The 27107-nt window shown below is 37.4% G+C and overlaps 1 long non-coding RNA gene across 1 annotated transcript in view; it reads right to left on the bottom strand.

Moving 5' to 3' along the window:
• Positions 1 to 430: 430 nt before the first annotated feature.
• The window catches only part of LOC148114908 (uncharacterized), a 66116-nt gene continuing 39439 nt past the window's right edge, over positions 431 to 27107 (bottom strand). Inside the window, exons 2-3 of the long non-coding RNA XR_015733371.1 lie at positions 1924 to 2122; positions 431 to 1062 (exon numbers count right to left, since the gene is read on the bottom strand). This is a non-coding gene — a long non-coding RNA (uncharacterized LOC148114908). The remainder of the gene's footprint in view (positions 1063 to 1923; positions 2123 to 27107) is intronic.

The following is a 27107-nucleotide window of genomic DNA, read 5'->3' as shown; positions in this document are numbered from 1 at the left end:
TGCCACTACAACTCAGTGTTCCCTCATGCCACTGGTCATCTTCTTCTTCTCTTATAAACTAGGCTCATTCATTGAAGCTCAGTCACAGGCGAGCAGGAAGGAGGCAGTGGCAAACCACTTACAGAATACCGAGTAACATAGTTGGAAGAGACCTTGCAGATCATCTAGTCCAACCCCCTGCTCAATCAGGAGACCCTAAAACTGTGATGGCGAACCTATGGCACATGTGCCAGAGGTGGCACATAGCGCTTTCTCTAATGGCACGCGAGCCATCGCCCCAGTTCAGCTCCACTGTGCATGCATGTGCACTTCCTGCCAACCAGCTGGTCTTTGGGTCTCTGCCGTATATGTGTGGGTGTGGGGTGGGGGAAGGCACGCAGATGCTCAGGGGTAGGGTGCATGCGGGGGTGCATATGCATGCGCAGAGGTTACATGCGTGGGGGCTGCATGTGAATTGCATTTTGGGATTTGGGCCCTCGGTCCAGAAAAGATTAACCATCACTTCCCTAAAATGTTTCTGACAAGTGGCTGTCCAATCTCTTCTTGAAAGCCTCCAATGATGAAGTATCCACAACTTCTGAAAGCAAGCTGTTCCATTGGTTGATTGTTCTCACTGTCAGAAAATTTATCCTTATTTTTAGGTTGAATCTCTCCTTGATCAGTTTCCATCCGTTATTCCTTGTCTGGCCTTCGGGTGCTCTGGAAAATAGCTTCACCCCCCCCTCCTCTCTGTGACAGCCCCTCAAATATTGGAACACTGCTATCATGTCACCTATGGTCCTTGTCTTCAAAACTTTGCCAAGAAAACTGCAGTGATGTTTCCAGGCAGTCTCTGAGAATTGGATACAATTGATCAGAAGAAAACAAAGTTCATTGTCTGGATTCGAAAGATCCCAGCTTCATCCCATTTTTGCTTGTTTTTGCTTGTTTTTTCTTTTTCTTTTTTTCTTCTTTTTTTTCTTTCTTTTTTTTCTTTGCCAATGTAGAATATGTGGGATTTTCATTCAGGATCTAAGCCACTGTAGACATGGAGTATTATATATTCTTTTGAGCTAAGACATTCTGGAAAAAAACAGTTAATATCAATTCTGGCTCCAGTAACAATTGAAAAGCTGTGCTATAGAGATTACAGGGATCATCTTAGAAAAGGGGATCCGGATTTCTCTACAAGTAATCAGGTTTTAAGAGTCCAGTCCTAGGATATAAAAAATCAAAGGGCATCTTGATTTTGGTCAGATGTGGGTAACATTTCGGAACTGTGACACTTCCCATAGGACATTATGCAAAGACAGCAAATGGGCATCAGTTTTCTCCCCATATTGAATGAGCATCTGCTACTATCACATAATACAAGCACAGATCCCATTAGAGTAATGTTGATCTCTATCAGACATCATCTGGCCTCCCATTTGTCTTCCATGCTGTGGCGGGGAATGTGATACAAAGTGAACAAGATACAGACATGAGCTTTGTGCTCAGAGGGATTCTTTGTTCCTCTGAATTTCCCCTGCTGGTTCTCTGACTCTCAAAACTGCTACTGCCACCACCAGTCTTTTGTCTCTTGGAGCCTTTCAACCAAATGGCCTGGTCAAATCACAAGCCAGCAGGTGCTCTTCTATCCATATTTGCACCTCCCAGTCCAAACATTTCTCTCTTTCTCGGAGTGGAAAATAGGAGAGGAGGGACTTATCAGCTGGCTTTAGGATTTGAAGTTTGCCTGTGCTTTGTTTATCTAGTTCCTGCTTGGAGACATATTTGCCCGGGTAAGCTAGGGACAGTGAAAAGCCTCTTGGCTAGGAGACTGGTTTTCACTCAGAGTAATATGTTTGTGAGGGTGGAAAGAATAATCTCACAGTGGAACCGCAATAATGATAAAGCTGAAAGTAATTTGGGAAAAATTCTTCACATTCAGCCTGGACTCACCTTTTTCCAATTATGTGAAGATGTTTTTCCATTGAGGATACAAGGCTGCAAAGTTATATCAGTCCTTTCAAGGTGGCCAACTTCCTCATCAGTCAAAGACTCAATCTTTTATATATATTCAGATGAGGCTTGGCCCAGCAGGGTGGGCAAATATCCAATATGGTGACTTCAGCAGAATAGGGGATGTCTGGGGAACGACCTATAGGGTTAAGTCCAAAATGTATCAAAACATGAAATCATGTAGAGCTGGACTGACTAGAAAACTATACATTGTTTATTGACTTGATCAATAAATAAGATAAAGCAGGAGAGTCAACCCAAATCCTTCCTAAAATTACAAGACTTTCAAACAAAATTTGAGTTTGGTAGTTTTAAAAGCATTATCTATGCCAAACCGAAATTGTTTATAGGAGCACAAGGTGCTAACCTGGAGTCCATGCTATGCCTGCCAACTTTTTTGTGTCTTTTTTCTTATACCATTAACAGGAGTTTGACCCATGGAGATTAAGCACAGGAAGTTTTCTTCAATTGTTTATCTCCTTGTGGGGAAAGCATCCACTGCTCTGTTTTTATGTCATGCTGTACTTAAAAACCAATAAAAACATTGGCAGCCCTGCATTTTGCTTGTCTGCTTAAGTTTTAATCATCAGCTATCTCTTTATTTTGCTGTACGGATTAAGGATGTGTAGTATCTGTCTCTCCCTCTTTCTATTTGTCCGTTTGTGTGCATATGGGGTATATGCATATAACCATACATACACAATTTATTCACATTTTCTTTCTTTCATTCTTTTTTCTTTTTCTTTCTTTTTTATTCAAGGACATAGATCATAAATAATAGTTATAGTGGTTAATGTTCAGAATCTGCCAGCATCTTTCATTTCTGTCTTTTAATTGCCTTTATTTCAAGTGATATAAGGTATTTTTTCTCTCTTTAATCTAATCAAATCACCACAACACAGTAACCCTAGCTGGTCTCCTTGCTAGCAGTTCTGACAATTGATAGTTGTCATTTGGAAAATATAATTACAGCTCAGTTTCCCCAGGAATTGTGTAATTTCAGAAATCCTTGCACAAAAGTGCTAGCAATGCTTCATTATATCCATTCAGGTTTGAATTGGGCAGGACAGTGGCCTTCCAGGTTTGTGGATGTTTCCATTATTGATGTTGAAAGGGATAGCACTTCCCCATTCTAGTCTGGTGTGCAATGTGGGAATCCTTCTTGACTCACAGCTATGACTCAAAGAACAGGTGGCAAGGAAAACCTTTGCACAAATTCATGTTGTGCACCAGTTGTCCCTTCCTCAACCAGGAAGCCCCACAGACAATCAGCCATTCCTGGTCACCTAGTGAAAATATCAAGAGTCAGGGTGAAGATGATCACTAGAAATACCTGGACATCTTTCAAACTGACAACATCAAGCACACTGATGTCAAGAAAAAGGTTAGAAATCAATACATCAAGAAAAGTTCTGAAGAAGATCTTAAAGTCCAAACTTAATGGAGGTAATTCCAGATACACAGCTGCAATAGCGGACTGGACTCAAGCAGAAATAAAAGCCCTGGATAGAAGACCAGAAAAATAATGACAATGGATCAAACCCTTCATCCACGCAGCAATGTTGACAAGACTACTTACTAAAGGAAATAGGTGGGCAAGTACATCAGATGGTTGAAAAAGGAAAAGGGGTATTGGAAGAATATCTAAAGGACAGTGAAGAAGATGCACTGAAGCAGTATACCAGGAAGACCTACCAAGTACTAAAGACCAAACTGGCCTATAAGAAAGACCAAATGAAGAACAGAAAAGAGACATGGGAAGACAAAGCATTACATGTCCAGTACATTTTTTTAAAAAAGCATTACGTGGCAATGGCTAAGAACAGGAAAGAAAGAAACAGAGGGGCTAATTTTGGATGCATAAGACCAACCCTTAAGAACAAAGGCATACCGAGCGACAATTGAGAAGACAGCAATTAATAGCAAGGGCTGACTCTGCAAAGAAGATGAAGAACAAGTAGATCACCTGGTTAGCTGCTGCAAGAAGGTCATACAGACTAACTGCAAACAATGGCCTGACAAAGTAGCAACAGTGGTACATTGGAAAATCTGCAAAAATACCATTTGCCTGCAAGTAAGAACTGGTGGGACTATAAAATAGAGATCGTTATAGAAAATGAGGAAGCTAAATACTCTGGTACTTTAGAATTCAAATTGACAGACATCTGCCACATAACCCCCCAAACTTAACAATTGTTGATAAGAAACACAAAAATGCCTGGATAGTGGATAGTCAATACATGAAGACAGCAGAATAAAAGAGAAAGACCTAGAAAATGAAGAGAAAAAAAAACCCTGAAAATAGAAATAGAATGATTGTGGCAAAAGGAGGCAAAGGTAGTACTAAAAGTAATAGGAACCTTGGGTGCAATCCCAAAACAACTGAAGCATTACTTGAACACCATCAGCATTTTACAAATTCACCATTAGTCAATTGCAAAAGGCAGCTTTATTTGAAAGAGCTTACATCCTGTAACAATATCTGTAACACCATCAAACATCAACCTCTGCCTACCTCAGGTCCTTGGGAAGAACTCAGAAGGTGGACTACAATGCCAAATCCAGTATGAACATCTGGTTGACTGTGCAGAGAGCCATAATAATATGCCTACCCATTTCCCCATTGGTTTAGTGGGCAGCAATAGGTATAATTGAGCAATGCCATCCATCTTTAGTAATTAATTGTTTCTATATAGCAAGTTCTTGATATGAATTCTGCAACAGACTTGTTTTTTTATTTAGATGTTGATGTTCTTATAATATAGCTGGTTGAGTGTAGTTCATTTAACTCTATATAAAGCTGGGTCTTTGGGGGGCTAAGTACCTAACCTCATGGATCAGCTAACTCCTTTTTTAATATTGGCATACTAATCCCAACCCCTTTGATCCAGTTAAGTATGTCTTGCAATAGGGGCACTGTGTTGGTTAAATTGTACGACTTTCACTTTTCCATATTTGGTAAATGGCAGAGGCTGAGATAAGAATGCTAAGAGATTGACATGTATATTTTCTGGATATTGAGAATAGTTTACATATTTCGCCAATTACTGTACTTAATGGGCAAGTTATCGAGAGCACTATCATTGCACCTTAATGCTAATTTGAAGCTTGCTTTGAACATTTTGTCTGCTCTATTTCACCTTTGGAGAGTGGGATGCTGGAAGAAATAGCATGTTAGTGGGGCCATTTAATAATGTGATTATTCTGAAAATATAGGGAAGAACAGCATAAAAATAATTCATGGTCTCTGCTACATCAAATGTATTTGAGTCAAATAAGGCTGTTATACATACTGAATTCAAACTGAAACGTCTTTTCTATTATTTTTAGATATTTTGAATTATTGAACTCAATGGGATGTACTTCCAGATAAAGTATCTCCATGAAAGAGAGTTGAGTAAAAGTACTTTATTTATCATTTCTAATAGACTCATTATGCAATGTTCATGTTATCCAAGGATTAAAGTTTAAGAGTAGGATGTTGTGATTCATTCTTCTATAACTAAATCAAAGAGGAAATGATGTAATTTCAGATGTCACTGCCTAGTAATACCTGTTGTGAGCATGTCTGCTTGTCATGCCATGCTCTGCTATGCCTTGAAATCAAACAAGTAAACATGCCAGGCACATTTAATTTATAAACCACTACAAAGGACCTAGAGTTATCCGATATGCCTGCTTAACTTTTGTCGAACTGTCAAGACTTATTGAGGAATACTCACTACATCTGCAAGATACTTAAAACAAATTAATTGCAACAACGAATGAAGATTTATGGAGGAGAAATCATCAGGCTAATTCAAATATAGAAAATCAAGCATTTTCCACAAATATATTTTTCCAATAGTCATTGCCTAGAATGATTGATATCTTCTCTAGATATTTATTTCTTTAAATAATAATAAGTTGTCAATTCTACAAATTTGCTTTCTTTGACAGAAAGATACAGTATGCCGATTGTGGTAACCAGACTTGCTATACTTGTAAACCTAACCTCAGACAGGAAAAGGAGTGGCCTGAAGGAATTTAGGCAATCCCGATTCTCATTCAGATGTAAGGTTTTTTTTTTCCTTCTTATGTGTCCTTGTATCAGTTTCTTTACTTTTCATAGCCTACTCTGATAAGTTATACTACTAGCATCATTGAAATTTTATCATTGTTAGATTCTGTCTGAAAAAAAAATATTTTCAAGAAATGATCAAGGATATTAGTTGGTTATCTGTATGACATTGTTCCATTCACACCTTGGACTTGGATAGAGATGTCCATATATCTAACCCAAGAATGGAGAATACAACAATGAGAAGAAAATACAGTAGTGGTGTTCAAGAAAAAACACAAACAAGTGCCCAAAAAGTCTGTAGAAAAAAAGATTAGAAGAAAATGTTACTACCTTTCAAAAAGATATTTCACCCTCATAAAAAATAACAACTTTGATATTTTGAGTAGAGCTATGGAGACATGCATGCTTCTTAGTTGAAATGTTAATGGTTCCTAGCTCTTGAACTCCTGATGCAGCTCATTTTAAGCTGTCACCTCTAAAGAGCTATTCTCAGGCTTTCAGTGCAGACATTAATTCAGCAAAGTCTTAATATGAGTTTGAGGAATTCTAGACATTATTTAGACATCTTTTTTTATTTTCTGTTCTTGGTTAAGGCCAAAGCAAATAGCTTGTGTTTGGGGGAACACAACCTTCATGTCCCTTTGTGCAAAGGGTAAGCAATCTTTTTGTACATGTTATGAACACCACATATATAACATGCACACACACACACACACACACATACACACACACACACACACACACACACAAGTTCTCCTAGATAGGAAGAAAAGACAGATTGCTTTTTCTCCCATGAAAAAGAATCTAGCTATTTGTGAGTTTGAAAATAATATTGAAATCCAAGTTTTCAAAGACTGAATGTAAGAAGGCCAGATTGTCTCTATTGTGTGCTTCAGAGTGCAATTTATAACTGCTGAGTGGATATCTCACTGTCCTCAGCAGGAATCAATAGGATCTAGCTTCAAATGTTGAGCATGTAAATCCAGTTTCATATATAGTGTTTCTGCATATTTTGTATAAAATATCATGGACTGATTAAAATTTGCCACCAAAACATATATGAATTTCTAGGGGAAAAAAGTGTGTCTTCCTGTTCACAATACTTATACATGGAAAGTTTGGGATAGCAAGGTCTTGCATGACTTCTGGACAAATTTTGGGAAACAGTTTACAAAATTCTTGAATGAATAATTATGAGCATAAAAAGGTTAGCCTATCCCATGAGTTGAGTTCTTCACAGAATGCTGCATTTCAATATTTACAGAACTTACATAATATGACATTTGGTTTTCTTATGGGATTTCAGTTTTCCAATGGTGGAAATACCACAAGAGTGCAGATGACATTTTATTTGGCATCACAAATTCACAAAGTGTTCCTTGGGGCTTTAAAGCAACAAGTAATAGAAGTCATAACAGAAGTACTGAAACTTTATGCTTAACTCCATTCTCCTTTTCTCTCTCTTTCTCCTAACTTTAATTGTAGATACAGCCCCAATAAGCATGACTATTTCATATTCCAGTTCAAAAGAGCTGAACTTGTCCCTCCAACATGGAATCGAGATTACTCCTCATTTCTTGAATGTTTCCTCCTTCTGTCACATTAACAATTACAAATAGTTGCCAATGATTATAGAGGCTTTGGAATATGCACTTCCCATTTTACCCATTTAATCATACAATCTTCACATATTCATCTTCATGACTGTCTCTCAATAACAATTTGTAATTTTAGCAATAAAATCCCCCCCTCCCTCCCTCCCTCCCTCCCTCCCTCCCTCTCTCTCTCTCTCTCTCTCTCTCTCTCTCTCTCTCTCTCTCTCTCTCTCTCAGTCCAGGTTTTTTTCCTGTAAAAACAAATTTCATTTTGTCTAATTTAAATCTTTCAGCTATTTGTACGTAGGTAAACAAATGTCAAATACAACCCTCTTTTTCCAGTTTATTTCTTGCTTTTGGTCTGAATTCCCCTTTAGCAAAACCCAGTAAATCTGCATAAGTCAACCAAGATTGTTTAGCTATCATTTTCTAGAAAAGTCAACAGTATTGATAATGTTCATGTTCTCCTCACACCAATGATTAATTTAAGAAAAGAGAAAAATGTAGCTTTACACTATGCATTAATGCACAATTTAGTTTTATATAGAAACCACTCTGGATTTTTTTCACAAAAGATAAGTCCATTGTTAAGGAAGAAATATATTCTGATATATTCTGATACATATCTGAATGCACATCCTGTTTAAAGTAATGCAAAGCAGAAGGTCAGCATTATCTTGATGTCAATCTGTAAGCACATCTGAAAATAAATACAGCTCATCTGTTGTGATTGAATTGTAAATTGAATTGGGGCAAAAGTAATGCCACACAATTCTGCGCTTGAAAAAAGAAGCAGTGTAGCATAGCAAGACAAATTATGGCTTGAGTTATTTACATGGGCAATAGGTACTTTTGTTCTTTAGTGACAGACTGAAGTAAACTAAAGAACTGTATCAAAGTTACAATGGTTGGGTGCATAGTGCCAATGATGTATGCTGTGACTCTTGACTGGCTGACATCATACCCTTCCTGTTTTAGAAAACAGCAGCAGTAAATGAAAATAATGGTTGAAAACATACATATGTGAAAGTTGGGGTGTTTTTATAACCGGTCTGGGTATAGTAATGAAACTGCCTTGGTTCCACATGTTGATAATCTCTGGCAGGTTTGGCATAAATGTAATATATTCTAAGATGTTGGGAGTTAGGCAGTATATAAATGGAATAAATGATTAGTATACAATACAGCAATATTAAATTACAGCTTCCAGGTTTTTATGCATCAAGTTTTTTCCCAAGAACCTAGGACTGTGATGGCGAACCTATGGCACGCGTGCCACAGGTGGCACGTGGAGCCATATCAGTGGGCACACGAACTCAGCTCCAGTGCGTATGTGTGCGCCAGCCAACTGATTTTTGGGCCTTCTGGTCCCACCAGAAGTCAGCAAATGGGCCGTTTCTGGCCTTTAGAGGGCCTCCGGGGTAGTGGGGAAGGCTGTTTTTGCCCTCCTGAGGTTCCTAGAAAGCCTCTGAAGCCTGGGGAGAGCAAAAAACGGGCCTACTGGGCCCACTGGGCCATCACGTGCCAAAAACGGGGGGAGCACGGGGGTGTCGCGCATGCATGCACAGGGGGTGGGGCACATAGAATTATGGGTGTGGGCACATGCGCGCGCAACTCTCCCCTGCTTTCCCTGCTTTTGGCACACGATGGCAAAAAAGTTAGCCATCACTGACCTAGGATGTTGTAATGTATCGGTATGTATATGGATACAAGCAGTGTGGCCTTGTAATTGACAGAGAGAAATTTTGTCGATGTGCAGACTTTCTAAATATCATCTAAGATTTTTGATATAGCACCCAATGTGCAGATAACCCCTGGGATCACCACGACCATTTTTTGCCATAATCTTTCAATTTCAGTTACTATTATTATGGTTCATTGCACAGATGTGTACACTGGATTTGGCATTTTTTATCCTCCTATTGAGTCTTCCCCTAGGACAGTATTGGCAAACCTTTTTGGCACTGAGAGCCGAAACAGGAGCGCAAGCACGTGCATGCCAGAAACCGAAATAGCAGTTGCCAGTGCACATGCACACACCAGGAAGATGATCTTCCAGTTTCCGACATGCACATGCACACCATCCTCCTGGTCTTCTGGTTTCTGCTGTGCATGTGCGCACGAAGACCAGGGGGCCGGCGCACTGGAACCCGGAAGAGTAACTGGCAACAGCTCGCTTGCCCAGAGAGATGGCATGCCACTTCCGGCACGGATGCCATAGGTTCGCCATCACGGCCCTTGGACCTGGGATAGGTAGATGTTCTTGTTTGAGATATTGATTGTATCACTGCAGAATGTAAGTTGTTCCAAGTAAAGCTGTTTTTTGCAATTAACTAAAGGTGATTTTTGTCAATGTTGATGGTGTTCAAGTGGTGCTCCAAATGTTTTGTCTTTACATTTTGTTATCTTTTCCCATTCTTTCTCTTCTGTTCTTCTGTCTCCAGATACTGCCACTCCACTATCCAGAATTTTTTGTTTTTCTTATTGACAGTTGTTAAGTCTAGGATGTTATGTGGCAGGTGCCTGTCTGTTTGAATTCTAAAGTCCCAAAGCACTTAGTCTCTTCATTTTCTATAACTTTCTCTATTTTACAATCCCTCCAATTATTGCTTGCAGGCAAATGATGTTTTTTGCAGATCTTTCTAATCAACATTTTTGCTACTTTGTCATGCTGTTGCTTGTAGTCTGTGCGGTCTTTTTGCAGCAGCTAAGCAGGTGGCCTACTATTTCTTCAGCCTCTTTGCAGAGGCAGCACTTGCTGTCTGCTGCTGTCTTCTCAGTTGTGACTTTATACGCATTTGTTCTTAATCTTCTTTTAGAATCATTATTATTATCCTGGCCCTCCTTGATGCTTCAAGACCTTTTGGTACCATCAATCCTTCTGGACCAGCTTAAGCAGGTTGGAAATGGGAAGCACATTTTTTCAGTGGTGGTTCTCATGCTTCCTCTGAGGCTAATTCCAAATAGTTTTGATAGGGAGGGTAGAGAGGCCCTATTTTATGGGGTTCTTAAAGCTGAATACTCTCCTTGCTTCTGTTTGACATCTACATGAAGCTGATAGTTAAATCACCTGGGAGCTCAGACTGAAAATACCTACTACACCTCTCAACCCTGGCTGGCCAAGTGATCAAGTTGGAAATCTGGGTAGAGACAAACAAGCTAAGACTCAACCTAGCAACTCTAGGTTGCTAGTGGCTATGGATTTTGAGATAACATAGTCCCAGTGAGCTTCCATTATTAGCTCTGTATGAGGTCACACAACCCATGCAAAACTAGTGTGATCTAATGTCACTAATTTTGAACTTCCTGTTGGGAAATAAGTTGTAGCCACAGCTAAAAAGGCCTTCACACAAATCCATCTTGTCAATTACACCTATTGAGAGGCCATACTCATATTCACTTCTGCCCTAGTACCTCCCATCTGGCTTACAAGGCCACTGGGAAATTACAGCTGGTCTAGGCTGAGGTATCATGACTAGCTATGATGAATGTCAGTACTCCAATAAATAACACTACTTTGTGAGTTGCACAGAATAGGTTTCTGGGTACAATTCAAGGTACTGGAGATCATCTCTAAAGCTCTTCATGACATAGGGCCTCGCTACTGGTGGGACTTCAGCCTCTGTTTATCTCTGGCTATTTTATAAGATTAAATAGGAGAGGCATATTCCAATACTCACTAATTAAACAGTAGCATTTTATGGGATTCAGATAATGTGCAGTACCTGATATTAAAGTATTTGCTCTGTGGACCCAAATTCAAATGGACCCACCCTGTCAGCCTTTAAGAAGGCCCTAAAGACCCAATTTTCCTACGGCTAGGAATTTATATTATGAAATAGCATGAAGTATGTATTTGGTCTCAGACCCAGTATATTTTATACTGTTATATTTTATTTTTATATGATTTTTCTCTATTGATATGAGCCACTCAAAGTCAATCACGTAAATTAAATTTTAAAATATATAAGCTATAGGTATAAATAAGATTTCCCTTCAGAAAGGCTGCTGAAGTAGCTAATAAATAAATAATCCAATCTCCTGTAAGAGTCATTTTTAAAATGAAAATCTGTACTTTATGAAAAAATAGTTTAAGCTCAATTTAGTCTAGGACTTTTACTCAATTGTAAAGAATCTCAATTTTATTTGAACACCTATTTTATTTTTCAAACGTAATTGCATATAGAAATAATATATTTCCTACTTCAGCTACAAGCACCAAAATGGAAAACAGTAACTTAATAACTGTTTGTAATGAAGCTGTAAATTAAAATGGGCCCTGACATTATGAACAGGTAGAATAAATAAAGTCTAACTTTTCAAAAATAATGAAGGTAGCTATGTTCATTACAAAGTACATGTTGTATGAATGCATCCATTGTATTTTATAAACTATGGATTGTGGCCTAATATATGATGGGCGTGGGGAAAATGTTTAATGGGCAAAATGATCTCAGCCTTCAGAAAGTACAATGAGGCTGAACTCCAGAACAAAATCTAACTTTGACTTGATTTCATTTATAATTAAATTTAACATATTAAACTTGCTCAATCCTTTACTTTCATTACATTACAGACCGCAATGTGGCAAGAACGCGAAGGTTTTGGGGCTGCATTCAAACCCCTTACGTTTCAGATACAACAACTTTGGGCTAAAGTACCTTACACACTTAGTTATTACTTGTTTAGTATGCTTAGGCCTATCTTGGTCATAACAAGGTGAAACATGAATATTTCCATTCAGAAAGGCTGCTGAAATTGCTAAGTTATATCTGGACAAGTTGCCATTGCTCTCCCTTCACCTCCCTCCCCATTCACACACACACACACACACACACACACACACACACACCGTTTTTCTCTTTTCTCTTTCTCTTACAGATTCACAGAGAGAGACTCATACACACACACTACATCCGCAAAATGTAATAGTTTTTTTTTTATCACTAGCCTGCTTTATATTTGTGGCTACAATCTGACAAAGTATGAAGCAAAAAAATGATTTTAAGACCAAGCCAAATGTTATTCCAGACCAAAGTACAGGCAAAATATTCCTGTAATTGTATCCTGTAATTGTGATGCAATCTTCTTCATGCCATGCCACAGTAAATTAATAGCAAGAAGAAATGTTCTATACACAGCAGTATGTACTAACATAGGTTAGTACATACTGATTTAACCCTAAAGTTTCCTCATAATAAATGCAACAGTCATATAGGTCTTTATGAACATGAGAGAGTTAATGTAAAAAAATCTTGGATATCTTAAAATGTGTTTTTTACATTACCAGAGTTACAAGGTCTCTTTGTCTGTAAACAGGTCATGTAATGCACAGTGAGCCCTGTAACAAAAGTATCTTCCCAAATATGGTTGATTTATATTCTACAACATAGTTCCTTGGCAGTACCAGAGGGGTATAGAACAGGAAATATTGCTTTCATTGGAACTATTTTTTAAATAATTGTGGGTAGACATTCCATTTACAACTTTAATGTTAGTTTTTTTTAAAAAAAAAAACCTTAATTGTTAATTATGTATAAATAAATAGTTACTAGATCAACAATGACAAACCAGATAAACAGATATTCAAATTAAACATATAGATGAAACAAAATAAACCAGTTTAGCAATCAGTATTCTAATTACATATGTGACATCTAATTAGCCCAAGTACAATATCTGCATGTTGTATTGTTGAGATGGTGGAGCTCTTTAATAAGTATAAAATATAATCTGTAATGTAATCACTATCACACATTACATATTAAAATATACTGAACCAACACTTGATTTATTTATTAATCAATTACCCATTTTATAAATACATACATTTCAGGGAATAACATTTGAACAAGTAGTGTTTTCAACGCTGTTCATTGATCAGTCCAGTTGTTCCTTATGTTGTCTACAACTATTCTGTTTTTGAATTAATAAAATTTGATCTTTCGGGATAACTCATTTCTGCCAGGCATTATTATTAGCTTAAATATCAGCCCTTGAAAATATCTTGGAATTCTACTTCGAATGGATACACCAGCAAATCATAAATAATTTCTCATTCTCTTAATTACATCTGTTTTGAACCATTCGTAGGCTCACATATGTAAGATGTCTCATCTCTTTATGTAATGAAACAGACACTTTCCCTTGATTTATGGCTCTTTCATGGTATAAGATGCAGGAGAAAAAGTCATTCGCAAAAATATTTCAGTCCTGCTTTCTCCAGTAGAGAAGCCAGTCACAGACCATCCATCTGCATCCAACCATCCATCCATCCATCCATCCATCCATCCATCCATCTATCTATCTATCTAACTATTGTCAAGCATGTATTAGATTTCAGATATACCGTATTTTTCGGAGTATAAGACACACAGCAGTATAAGACGCACCTTAGTTTTTGGGGAGGAAAAGAAGAAAAAAGCTGATTGGCAGGTGGATCGGCCTCCCGGAATACCCCCAATCAGTTGTTTCCAGAAGTGAATTTTAGCAACAGGTTCTTTGGTTATGAGCTCTGTGCCTTGGTTTTGTTTTGTTTTGGTTTGGTTTTTTTGCTTTTTTTTCCTGCCTCTAAAACTTCTGAAACTCTGTTTCAGAAAAAACTTTATTTTCTTGCCTCTGAAAGCCTCCGAAACAGAGCTTCAGAAATAAAAAAAAGCCTCTGAAGCTCTGTTTGGGGGCTTCTTTTCTGCAGCTCTGTTTGGGTCTTCTTTTCTGAAGCTTTGTTTCTGATTTTTTTTCAGCCTCTGAAACATCCATTTGAGAAGCTGGGTGGGCTACATTCGGAGTATAAGACACATCCAGATTTTCACCCTCTTTTTTGGGGAAAAAAGGTGCATCTTATACTCAGAAAAATATGGTAAACATAAACATAATTATGAATACATGGAATGGATATGAATAATATACATGAAATGGATACGAATAAAAGGAGACATTAGGACAGGGATGGTAGGCATGTTGGTGCGCTTATGCATGCCCCTTAAGGACCTCTTAGGGATGGGGTGAGGTCAACAGTAGACAGTTAAAGTTTTGGGGGTTTGGGGAAGAAACCACAGAGTCAGGTAGTGCATTCTAGACATTGACCACTCTGTTGCTGAAGTTGTATTTTCTGGAGTCGAGTTTGGAGCGGTTTACCTTAAGTTTGTATCTATTGTGTGCTTGTGTATTGTTGTGTTTGAAGCTGAAATAGTCATTGACAGGTAGGACATTGTAGCAGATAATTTTATGTACTACGCTTAGGTCAGACCGAAGGCAGCATAGTTCTAAATTGACTAAGCCCAAAATTTCAAGTCTGGTGGCATAAGGTATTTTTTTGCGTGCAGAGGCGTGGAGGACTCTTTTTGTGAAATATCTCTGGACTCTTTCAATTGTATTACTGTCCGATATGTAGTGTGGATTCCAGACAGATGAGCTGTATTCGAGAATTGATCTAGCAAAACCCACTGTCTGTTTGGATTTCTGCAAGAAATCATTTGCAAGAAAATTAAGAGAACATTCACCTATCCACCCAGGATAGGTGAATGTTCTCCACAAGTCTCAGACAATCACAAAGTGTCCTTTCTTAGGTAAAGAGTTCAGTTGACTGATGGCTGTACAGCTGCAGATTTTCTTGATTGAGAGCAATATCTTGTACTATTTAATTTATATAGTTTTGTATTTAATCTATTTATATGGCCAACCTATTTAGCATGCAACTTTTTTTCTGGATTTAGCCAATTTGATTGTGATAAAGAAAATTACTGGATAGATAGCCCATATGACCTACAACTGCAATGCTGAACTGCCCTCTTCTTAAAAGGTTAATTCTTATAGATGTTTGCTGAAGTATTATTATCCAATGTTTTTCATTGTCTAAGTTCACATAGGACTTCATCTTTTCCTTCGTGTACCTTAACATTTGTGCAAATTTTGCTTCTTGTTTTTGTGGAAATGTTAAACTAGTACTTTAGTTTTGTCACAGACAAGAGGTAAAATTTGAAAAGGACAAGATAGAAGCATTTCCAGTTGATAATCCATCTCATTATTCTGCCTATTTGGAATAAATTTATAATTCACTAAATTATTAGATTTACAGTTGAATGTACTGATTGATTCAGTTTTATCCTGGGATACCAAAGCCGCAGTGGTGGGTTGCCCCCAGTTCGGACCGGTTCACAAGAACCGGTAGTAAAACCGGCGGGAGGCTTCACCCACTGACCCGGACGTCATCAGAGGTGATCTGCGCATATGCGGGTGTGATGCGAACTGGCAGTAAAGGTAAGTAGAACCCACCCTGCTAAGCAGCCTTTATAATGTGAAAGCTATCTTCCACTGGTAAAGTTACTCTCTGATCTACTCTACTTTTTTTTAATGAGACTAATAGCATATGTTCCCTGTGCACTTAGACTGAGTATCTGTATCTGGTGGACATATAATTGTAGATCACTGTAACAAGTGGATCTAATTTCAAAAATTTCCCCAAAACATCATTCTTTAAAAATACTGTTACTAAAAATTTCTAATTTCTACACTTTTATTTTATAATAGTATAATGATAACATTCAACCATATCTTAAATAATACAGCTGGACAGATTACTCAAAGGGTACTTTCCTTTGATAAATACCTGAGTGAAGTGCTTCTTTGGTGCAGCTTTGGAACCTCTTTGTAAAGCCACAAGAACTATTGCATTTTGAATCTCCTCTGGGATTTTCAATAACTGAAAGAGGTATTTAATATGCAGAAACTGCACTTGATGCTCTCAGCCAGTCACAAAGATGCACAGAAATGCAAGTGCCAGTGAAGGCAGCAGAGCACCACAAAGCATCTCATTGAAGTACATAAGATTGCCTTGTAGTATAAATAAGAAACACCACTTTGCTTTTGCAGCACAAAAGCAGCACAAAGCGCACGAGAAAAACCCAAAACATTTGTCACCATTAAATAAATCCTTGGATTAAAATGGCTTTCTGGGATAGAGGATTGAAATTCCTTTTTTGTATAATGATGTATATCATTATAATGTAAAATAAATGCAAAATCCTAAACAGAATAATGGGAATAGATGCAAACTGAACTATTTATTTTATTTATTTTATTTTTCAAGCATGTATAAAATAACAGATATAAGTATAAACATGATTATGAATACAGAAGGAAATGGATACCAATAAATGGAGACAGTAGGACAGGGATGGTAGGCATGTTGGTGCGCTTATGCACGCCTCTTACAGACCTCTTAGGAATGGAGTGAGGTCAACACTTTTTTAGCTTTTTAAATTGTCAATGGGTTTTAGTTTGAATGTTTTAAATTCTTGGCCAAAGTCATGTAATTCTTTTAAAAATTTTAAATTTTGTATTAATATGTGTTTTAGTTCTGGCTGTGCACCGCCCTGAGTCCACTAGGAGAATGGCGGTATACAAATTTAAATAAATAAATAAATAAATAAATAAATAAATAAATAGTAGACAGTCTAAGGTTAAAGTTATGGGGGTTTGGGGATGCAACCACAGAGTCAGGTAGTGCATTCCAGGCATTGATCACTCTGTTGCTGAAGTCATGTTTTCTGCAATCGAGTTTGGAGCGGTTTACCTTAAGTTTGTATCTATTGTGTCCTCGTGTATCGTTGCAGTGTATTTATATACTTATATTTTATATTCATCTAATATTTTTGAGGAAGACATTGGAAGTCATCTAAAGGGCTTCTTCAAGATATTTTGTAGGAGGTTGTGTCTGTTGCAATATTTTTAGGATCAGACTCAATAATAATAATGAGAGTTAGAGGTTCAAATATATTTCTCTTTAATTATAGTAGGCATTCTATATTCACTGAATATTCACAGATAGAAGCAAGGAAAAATGGCGAAGGTGGCTCCTTATATATACAAAGGGTGGAGCCAAGAGTGGGAGTGGTGAATTATGAATACATAATACAAAATACATATCCTTTAACCATTGGGAGAATTCCTTAGACATGAATTCACATCCCCTATCTGTCATAATTTGTTTTATTCTGATATTATGTTGTGTTTCTATGCGTTTGTAAAATTCCTTAAATTTTTGAAAGGTTTCATCCTTGTGTTTTAATGTGTAAACAAAACCATAGCGACTGTAATCGTCTACTATTGTTAGGAAGTAACGTTTTCTATAAGTGATTGATGGAGTTAATGGACCAACTAAGTCCATGTGTACTAAGTCAAAAATTTTGTTAGTTGATCTGGTGGATTTTTTTGGCCTGGGACTAGTTTTTAATTTAGTAGATTTACATACTGAGCATTCCAAATAATTTTCACAATTTTTTATTTTGACACCTTCTGCGTGTTCAGTCATTTTTTGTACTACAGGAAAACTTGCATGTCCTAACTTCCTATGTAAGATATGAGCACACTCGTCATGAATTGGTTTTCCTATTTTTGGTTTCTTCTCATTGTGTGTATCTGTGTGATCATGAGATATTTTACATTCATCATTGTCACTGTTACTAATATTTTCATCATCTGCCTCAATGCAATCTTCCATATTTGAATCAATGTTATGTAACCATCTTTCTTTTGTTATCAGATAGGGTAGGCCTCCTTTAATCATCACAGTGCCTACATTTGTTTTATTCTTCTCTAAAGTTGCCTTTCCCTTTGAGAAAACTATATTGATGTCAGAATCTCTGCTTAATTTTATGACACTTAGTATGTTATGAGGTATTTCTGGTATTAACAATACCCCCTCTATTTTTCCTAGACCAGGTAAGGTCACATTCCCTCTGCCTAATACTTGAACTTTTTCTTGATTAGCTACCTTTATTACAAACTTATCTTCTGTAAATGAAGACAATATATTTTTGTTATTAGTGGTGTGATTAGTTGCTCCAGAATCAATAAGCCAATTATTGTTCTCATTTGGTTGCGTTTTGGTGCTATCTTGTTTATTTAGTCCATTCAGTGAACCAGATTTTCTCTCTTTTGAATTTTCTCTGCCCCCTCTACTTTCTCTGTAATTTGGTGGGCTTCTATATTTATGTCTATCTGTGGAAGACTGTCTATAATTGTATTTATTCCTATATTCTGACCTATGTCTTTCCTTTGAAATTTTGGGGCAATCTCTTCTATTGTGTTCTCTGGACCCACAATTGTGGCATTTAAAAGTTTCATTATATTTTTCTTGGAAAGCTACCTTCCTAAAAGGTTTGTGTTCTGTGTGATTGCTATAACGATTTTTTCTTGAATTGTCTTCTGCTATCAATTTGTTAGACAGACTTTCTATTGACAAATATCCTAGATTGATAGTGTCTAAGTGTGACATAAAACTATCCCATGATGAATCAAGTGAGTTGATAATAACACTTTTCATTGTTTGATCTGAAATCACTTCCCCCCTCAAATGCAGCTCAGCTCTTATTTTGTTTAAAGATATTAAATGCTCACTTATGGAAACCCCTGGTTTTACTCTGGAAGAAAAGAAGTCCTTAGACATCCTTGTGGTGGTAGCTACACTATCGCTGTGAAACAAATTAAACATGCATTGAATTATTTCTGAAACAGTTAGATTTGGTTTGATGCTATGATACATTGCAGGAGACACGCTAGATATTATTAAGAAAAATGCCTTATGGTGTAAACAATCTATTTTTAAAGTCCAAGGTCTTCTTGGGGGACTAGTGATAAAAAATAGTAAATTTTCTTTCATAAAGACAACCTGGAGCTGTTGATACCATTCTTGTAAGTTAATGCCATCAACCCTAAGTTTTGGGAAGTCACTGGGTAAGTTACCCACATTATTTTGTCCATTACTTACAACCTGAGGCAGTCCGTGGTCTCGCAAGTGTAGGAAATTGCAAAACGGCATGGGAATGCTCGCAACGAGTCTGCGCGGTTCTCTGGCCAGTTCAAGTCTTTCCGGACCGTCTACGTAGTTTCGCACATGCGCGTTGTTCATTTCTTCTTTGACGTCGTCGTGGAAGGTTCTCCCCATTGCAGCTCGCTCGCTCCGTTCCTCTTCAGACGAGTCGGTCTCTGGCTCGGTCTTAGGAGTTCTGATGGCGGTGACTGTTCTTCTCTTTCTTTTGGGTGCGTTGGCACTTGCTTCGGTCTGCGGTGTAGGGCGGAATCGACATGGCTCTCTGGGCTCGGGCGTCGTCGTTCTCGAAGTCAGGATGGGAGCGTGCAGGTCTTGAAGTATCGGCTTGTTCGCTTGCTTCTTCGTTGGCGCTTTGGAAATTTTTAATTTTGGCCCGAATGCAGCAAAAAGCGTCTTCATTGCTGACTTTACTTGGGATTTCGTTAAGTCGTTTTCATTTTCTGATTCTGGCTCTTCCGAAGAGTTTGAATCCTCCTTTTCACTTTCGTTGTCTGATAACGTTTTTCGCGCCAGAAATTTTGAACTGAGCATTTTGATTGGCTCTGCTTCGCTCACTTTGGGGGCTTGTTGAAACCAAGATGGCTGCCATTCAAAATTTCGCGCGGGATCACATCTTTTCTTTTTCATAATGACTTTCTCTGTAGTCATATCACTCACAGTTTTTTGGTCTTTGGGTTTCTCTTTAGCGATGTTTTTCTCTCTCGCTGCTCCGCTGTTCTTCAGCATTTCTTGGAGGTTCGCGATGAGGCTTTCATCATTCTTCTGGCTTTTTAAAAGCTTCAGTATCTCTGACCTGAGTTCATTATTTTCTATTTCGATTTCCTCCTGGTCATCATTTTCATTTATTAGTTCTTCTTCTTCAGTGGTGTATTCTTCGGATTCTCTCGAAATCGCGTTTGTGGATTCGTTGATTATTTCTTGTTCAGTTTCTATTTCTTTGCTGTAGGCCCTGGTGTTGGGCCTATCTTTCTTAGACATTTTTAGTTATTTATTGAGTCAATTAACCATCCTCTGCTACCAGTTTGTTGCAATATTTTTAGGATCAGACTCAATAATAATAATGAGAGTTAAAGGTTCAAATATATTTCTCTTTAATTATAGTAGGCATTCTATATTCACTGAATATTCACAGATAGAAGCAAGGAAAAATGGCGAAGGTGGCTCCTTATATATACAAAGGGTGGAGCCAAGAGTGGGAGTGGTGAATTATGAATACATTAAGAAACAAAGAATAAGTTAACCCCTGATATCCCATATATACATTATTTACACATTAGAGAATAAGGCATTTACATCTGACAGTGTCCTACTTATCAATACAAGATATATAACAGACAATTTACTCTGGCGCATGAGGCAGAAAATTCCACAAGCATTTCTTCCTACTTTGATCAAAGCAATATACCGAGTATAAAAGATGTAAGTAAATCTTTCATCCCTACCATAAAACTCACACTCAACCACCTGAACTATATACTATACTTTGCATTTATATGATCTGCCAACATCTTCAATGACTTGACATTTTTCTAATGTATCCATTAAAACTTCATTGATTTATAGTAGGAAACATATTGCATATTTATAAAGTAAAGAGAAATTCTTTACAAAACTTGCTAGAGGATAAATTTAGGGATTATACAACTAATTAATGTCAGTAGAAAAAAATGAACCAAAATGAAATATCTTTGCTTAATTGCAGCAGTGGGCTGCCATTGGGATTACCTTTGACAGTTTACTTCCAAGGTCATTTGATTAATCTGTAGGTTCTGCATTTGCTCCTGCGTTTAAATCATTTACTCCTCCTGAGCTAAAGAAGAAAGTTGCTGCTCCAGCTACTAAATGTATGAGAAATATATATAAAAAAGAACAATTACAATATTTGAAGGAAAATACATGTAGAATTGTATTTTGTATAATTAGAAGCATATATTTAATTGAGTATTCAAATATATCTTTTGTTCCAATATTTTTATTGGGGAATTAATTCAGAAAAGTCAGAATTTAGTTATGGATATACACATGAAGAGTTTAAATGGATCAGAAAAGGGCCCATTAGACACCCTAGGAAGGGAGGGAGGCACATGAAGCATCCAAGAAGGGAACAGCATAGACCAATCTTCTCTATCCTAGCACCTTCCAAATCTTTCACAACTGTATGTCAGAGCTTTTGTTCAGTATATTTGCATTTCCCTGACTATAATACCAGGCTCTCCAAATCTGGTTCCCTCCAGATGTGTTAAGACTGCAGCTGGAGTAGGCTCACATTGAAAGGAATTAGTATGTGTAACACCATAATTAGATATTTGTGTTTGAAACGAATGCCATGTTGTCAGTTCATAAATTAAGGGTCCTTAGAAACCATCTTAGACTTTGTATACTGTATATGTCCACAGATATGCATGAAATCTTTGTGTTTATCTCATTTTTCTCATTTTTCTATTTAACAAGTATAAAAGATTGATATTGTGACAGCTCAATTATTCAAAATCATTCTCACTGATTTTTTTTAAATTTCCATTAAAATATTGCTTAAATAAAGTGATAAATAAAATTAAAATATCACCACAGAGCAGTAATGACCTAAGCTGCAAGTAAGGCACCCTGTGTATATCACTTCAAAACATTAAAGGCATTTTCAAGATGGCCAGCAGACAATCTGACAGAGCGACATGCTTTAAGGTATTTCTCTTCAGTCAGGTATTTTCATGAACAAACATTTTCTTGTCCCAGTATTTGCCAAAAGGGAATAAAAGAATCTGTGGGCACCATATAAGCAAATCATTGTGTTTATTTGAGTAAATATTTATAAAAATGTTTTTTTCTACTGTTTGCTTAGCTTTAAGTGGGAGCAGGCAGTAAAGATAGTGGATGACATCAGAAACCAGACCAGAAAATTTAGGCTGATATCCAGAACGCAGATGAGGGCAAGAAAATATAAGTAAAACCACTTCTGATTTACTTATCCAAGACTTCCTTGTGTGCATATCAAATTGATCATCACTTCTATCATAATATCTCTTAAAGAATAAATCAGATCAGATGATAAAAGGAAATGACGGAGTTCCGAAAAATTAAAACTGGCTTCAGGGGTCAGCCAGTTTTGTTTAGGGCCCCATCACTGCTATGTTGTTGTTAGTTGCTAAGTCGTGTCCGACCCATTGCGACCCCATGGACAACGTTCCTCCAGGCCTTCCTGTCCTCTACCATCCTCTGGAGTCCATTTAAGCTCAGCCTACTGCTTCAGTGCTATAGGAGCATCATTACTATAAAGTCATTATAATTTATGCCTGACTTTATTTGGAGCCAATTTGCAAAGACTAAGTTTTTAACAGTTTTCTTTTCTTAGAACCATAGAAAATATAAGGCTAAAATATAACTACTCCAGGCTAACCCATCTCATCCTTGCAATCTAGTGTAAATACTTCTCTAATTTCTCAGAATTATTGTTCAACTATTCTTCTAAGTAATAAGACAGTACTGTAGCATTAACTGGCAAGGTTAATTTGCAATTATCAGTCATAGCCATATAATAACAATGCAGCTAAAACAATTATATAGCAATTAATTCCCCATCTCTTAACAATGTCAGCCGATACATTTGCAATCTCCATTTATCTTCGAGCTTCTCCCTGCATGGTGATTCTACTCCAGCAGAACCAAACCAAGAAAGTCAGCATGGTTAATAATGTTGTGGATTATTAGAAAGTACAGTCCAACATAATGACACATTATTTTGATCATGAGCTCTATCTGGAACTTACTATCATGCTTCTCATATTGATGTTTCTTTTGCCTTTTACATTCTCATTTTGAACTTATCTTATTATGACCATAATACATGTAGTTTAGCTTGTTTGGTTTGTTTAGATTTAGAACATAGGTTTGGAGAACCACATCTAGACCAGATGTTGCTGCACTGCATTTCAATTACACTGTTAAAACTTGGTCAAAAGATGTCTAAACTGCAGTGCTGCAATTTATTTCTTTAAAAAATGGGCAACTCAAATCTGGTAACTCATATTCTTACATTGCTACACTTGAACCCTCCAAAGCCCCTCAATACCCCAAATTCCACACTTTTCAGAAACATCACCATACTATCCACACACATGGAACAAACTCTAGGTGCCTATCTCAGAGGAACTGCCCACTCCAGCAAAAAAAGAACATAGATCAAGAGGTCATTTCAGTATCTCCCAGCACTGTACATCTATGGATATAATCCCAACATTCTACAATGAGAAATGTACACAATCTGTTCAGTGGTGGTATTCAAATCCTGGGGCTACCGATTTGCTATTGGTAACGCGCGGGTGCGCACACTACTTTGTGAGCATGTGCGCTTTGGCGCATGTGCAGAGCATTTTTTGTGATGCCTGGGTGGGTGGACGGAACCTACTGCCACTGCCATTACCGGTTTGCCCGAACCAGGGTGAACCGGAAGCAACCCATCCCTGAATCTGTTCCTTCACCCTTCATGACTCTTGAGCTAAGAAACCATATGAGCACTATGTTTCTGAAAAATTAGACAATTTATTACAACCATTTGACAAATCCAATACACGTGCATCATTCCCACATGAGATCTCTCTGTATGAAAAGTAAGCTCAGGAAGGACTACTTAGGGTGAGTCATAATCATATATGTTTTAAATATTTGATTGGGATTTGTATGAAGCATACAAATGGAATTGTTACCTTATCTACAGATCAAGATCCTGTGGCTAGAATAACCAATCAGGATTGTTGAAGACTGGTTATTGTGCTATGTCTCATTCATACTACCATCAGTTTGAAAGTGGGTGAGGCAGAGTGATTACTTGACATAGTATTACAGTCCTTTTTAGATCAATGAAAATATAGATGAGGAATTTGTGATTCCTTAGAGGTATGTCTCTGACTCACAGTGATTTCTGAGTCAACTCCTACTAGTGGGTGACATTCATTAAATTCATCATTGATCACTGTTGAGCCCTTGAACCTCTTTACAAGTGAAAGTTCATGTTCATACAAGACACACTTCTAAAGAAAGGAAGCAATGTAAAGTAAAAAAATGAATTTAAAATGTGTCTTGTGTACTTCATGAAATATCTCTGTGAACATTAGATAGCTAAGATCAAAGTATTGCAGATTGAATGCAGACAGAAATTTTGACAGAATGAATTCTCACAAGACAACATTAGAGATAATCTGAGCTCAAGGTCAGGAAATGCAAATATCAGCTTCCCCTCCCCAGTCCTACACTATTCAAAGCTGCAGTCAAAACCATGAAACTTCAGCAAGATCAACTTGTTCCAAGGATAATCGGAGCAAAGAATATAATAATTTATGTGTGTATGTATAGCCATTGTATGTGTATGTTTCAGGGTTCTTTGCAATGAGAAGCATTATTTTAAAAATGTAATAGCTAAGGTAAGTAAATACATGTATATGTTTATGTGTTTCCTTGGGAAATAAGTCTATGATGAATCCCATATGCAATGCAAGGAAAAGATAAGATGTGCTTATATCTTATTAATTGGAGCAAGGCCCTTTATTGCACTGTCTACACTAATAAATCTAAGGCCATAGTTTAGAAATCCCTTTAGAAAATAGTACAGGGATATTAAAGATGCTAACTCAGAAGCCTAGATAAAAGGGACATAAGTTAACAATAATGATGGCTCTTCTGATCCAACATTCCTGGAATTTTTTATGCCAGCCTTCCCCAGTTTGAGTTTCCTCATATGGTGTTAACTTCAGCTTATAGAATTCTCTAGGCAGCATGCTTACTGTTGAGAATTTTGGAAATTGACATCCACAGCATCTGGAGAGCACCCAGGTTGGACAGGCTTCTAGGGAGTATGAAAAAGATAAAATGTTTTAGGGAATTAGTCCAGTATTGGCTCTGGATTAGTTCCACCGGTCTACGAATACTGCAAGATAATATACAAACTTCAGAGAACAAGGTTAGGAAAGAACTGAACTTTCTAAATTGCTATTGCTAGTTGCATAATGAGTTAGACCAGCTGTCTGACTTGGTGAAAGGCAATTCCCAATGTTCATCATGCAGTCCTGTTCTTTGCTTAGTGCAGGCCTAATCCCTAAACACTTTACGAGCAAGTACAGTGAGCATATGTCAATGTAATAAAATAATCACGAATAAAACTTTGGTTCTATTGAAACTAACAGCTGAAATCTTTCAATTTTCAGAGATGAGAGTCACATCTGAAATCCCTCCCAAATATCTGCTTATTTTCCATTCACTTGGTCACCTGACTAATTATTACTCCAACTCATATCTCATACAGACTATATTGTCTAGGAGAAACAGATGAGGTTAATGTTCAGGTGGAGGTGCATACATTATTATGAGGTGAATGCTAAAGCACCACATTCAGGAACTTGCTATCCTAAATATGAAAGCAGAAATATAGAACCAAGGCATTCAGCAAACCTGACTGAAATTTTGCAGAATGAGAGCTCTTCAATACTCCCTTACAGCAGAAGATACTCTTAAAGCCACATTAGAAAAGCACATAAAATACAAAACAATTCCACCAGCTACCCAAAGGGACATCTGACATTTCATGAAGTGAAAGAAACATATAGGCTAATTTTCCCAACAATTCTCACCTCTAACTGCATCTTCCCCATTCTTCTTGGATCACATCTGTGCCCCTTCCTTCATCATTTTCAACAGCATAAAAGAATGAAAAAGGTCAGATGATAAACACTCAGATATTATCACAGATTCTTTGTAAGTTGAAGTGCAGTGTTTAATCTCTTCTAACTAGGAAATACAGTTCATTTGGAGCAATTGTCCATTGAGACAAAACAAAAATCATGTTCTCTGTAGCAGAATGTCATAGCACTCTAGCACAAAAAAGGAGACTAAATATTCTAAAGCAGGCACAGGAAGATAATATGTAAAGCAACATGAAGATAGTTTGAAGAAGGTATTCCACAATAATTATATAGAAGCACCAACTTAGTCTTGAATGAAGCTGGAAGTGAAAAAGAAATTCAAGATTGTTCTCCCTTGACACCAGTGATGGGTTGCTACTGGTTCGCCCCAGATTGGGCAAATCAATAGTGGCGGTGGCGGGAGGCTCCACCCACCTGCCCGGATGCTTCTGCACATGTGCAGAAGCGGTGCATGCGGCAGGCGCCCATGAGCGAACCAGTAGCGACGGGATTTGCAACCCACTACTGCTTGACACTCTTTGGTATAAGAGGGGGAAATTCTCTATGAGGCTTTCAGCATTGATGTCATTTCTTCAAGATAGGTCAAGTCAGGAAACAGATTATACAAGTACACCTAGAACTTTTCTTTATTATTGCAGGCACCTTAAAGCTAGTTTGCTCATTGCCGATTCTGTTTCTTTTATACAATGGTTGCTGTTAGCTCCAAAAAAGACATACAAGTGCATGCACAGAATGCACGCATGTGTGCCTATAAAAAAAAAACTGTGAAAGTATCTTTGTGTTTTTAAATGCTCTCAATATCACCAAACTATGTGGAAAGACCAGACATACTGAACCTCAACAGATTAACACACTTCTAACAGCCTTTGCATTTATATACCCACAAAGCATTAACAGCACTTGTCTTAAAGCACTCAGATGCATACAGTAATCTTTACATTACT

The sequence above is a fragment of the Pantherophis guttatus genome, chromosome 3 (genome assembly GCF_059756535.1).
Source record: "Pantherophis guttatus breed Tessera chromosome 3, ASM5975653v1, whole genome shotgun sequence".
NCBI lineage: Eukaryota > Metazoa > Chordata > Lepidosauria > Squamata > Colubridae > Pantherophis > Pantherophis guttatus.
The sequence above is the reverse complement of the archived record's forward strand: the minus strand, read 5'-3'. Positions and strand labels throughout refer to the sequence as shown.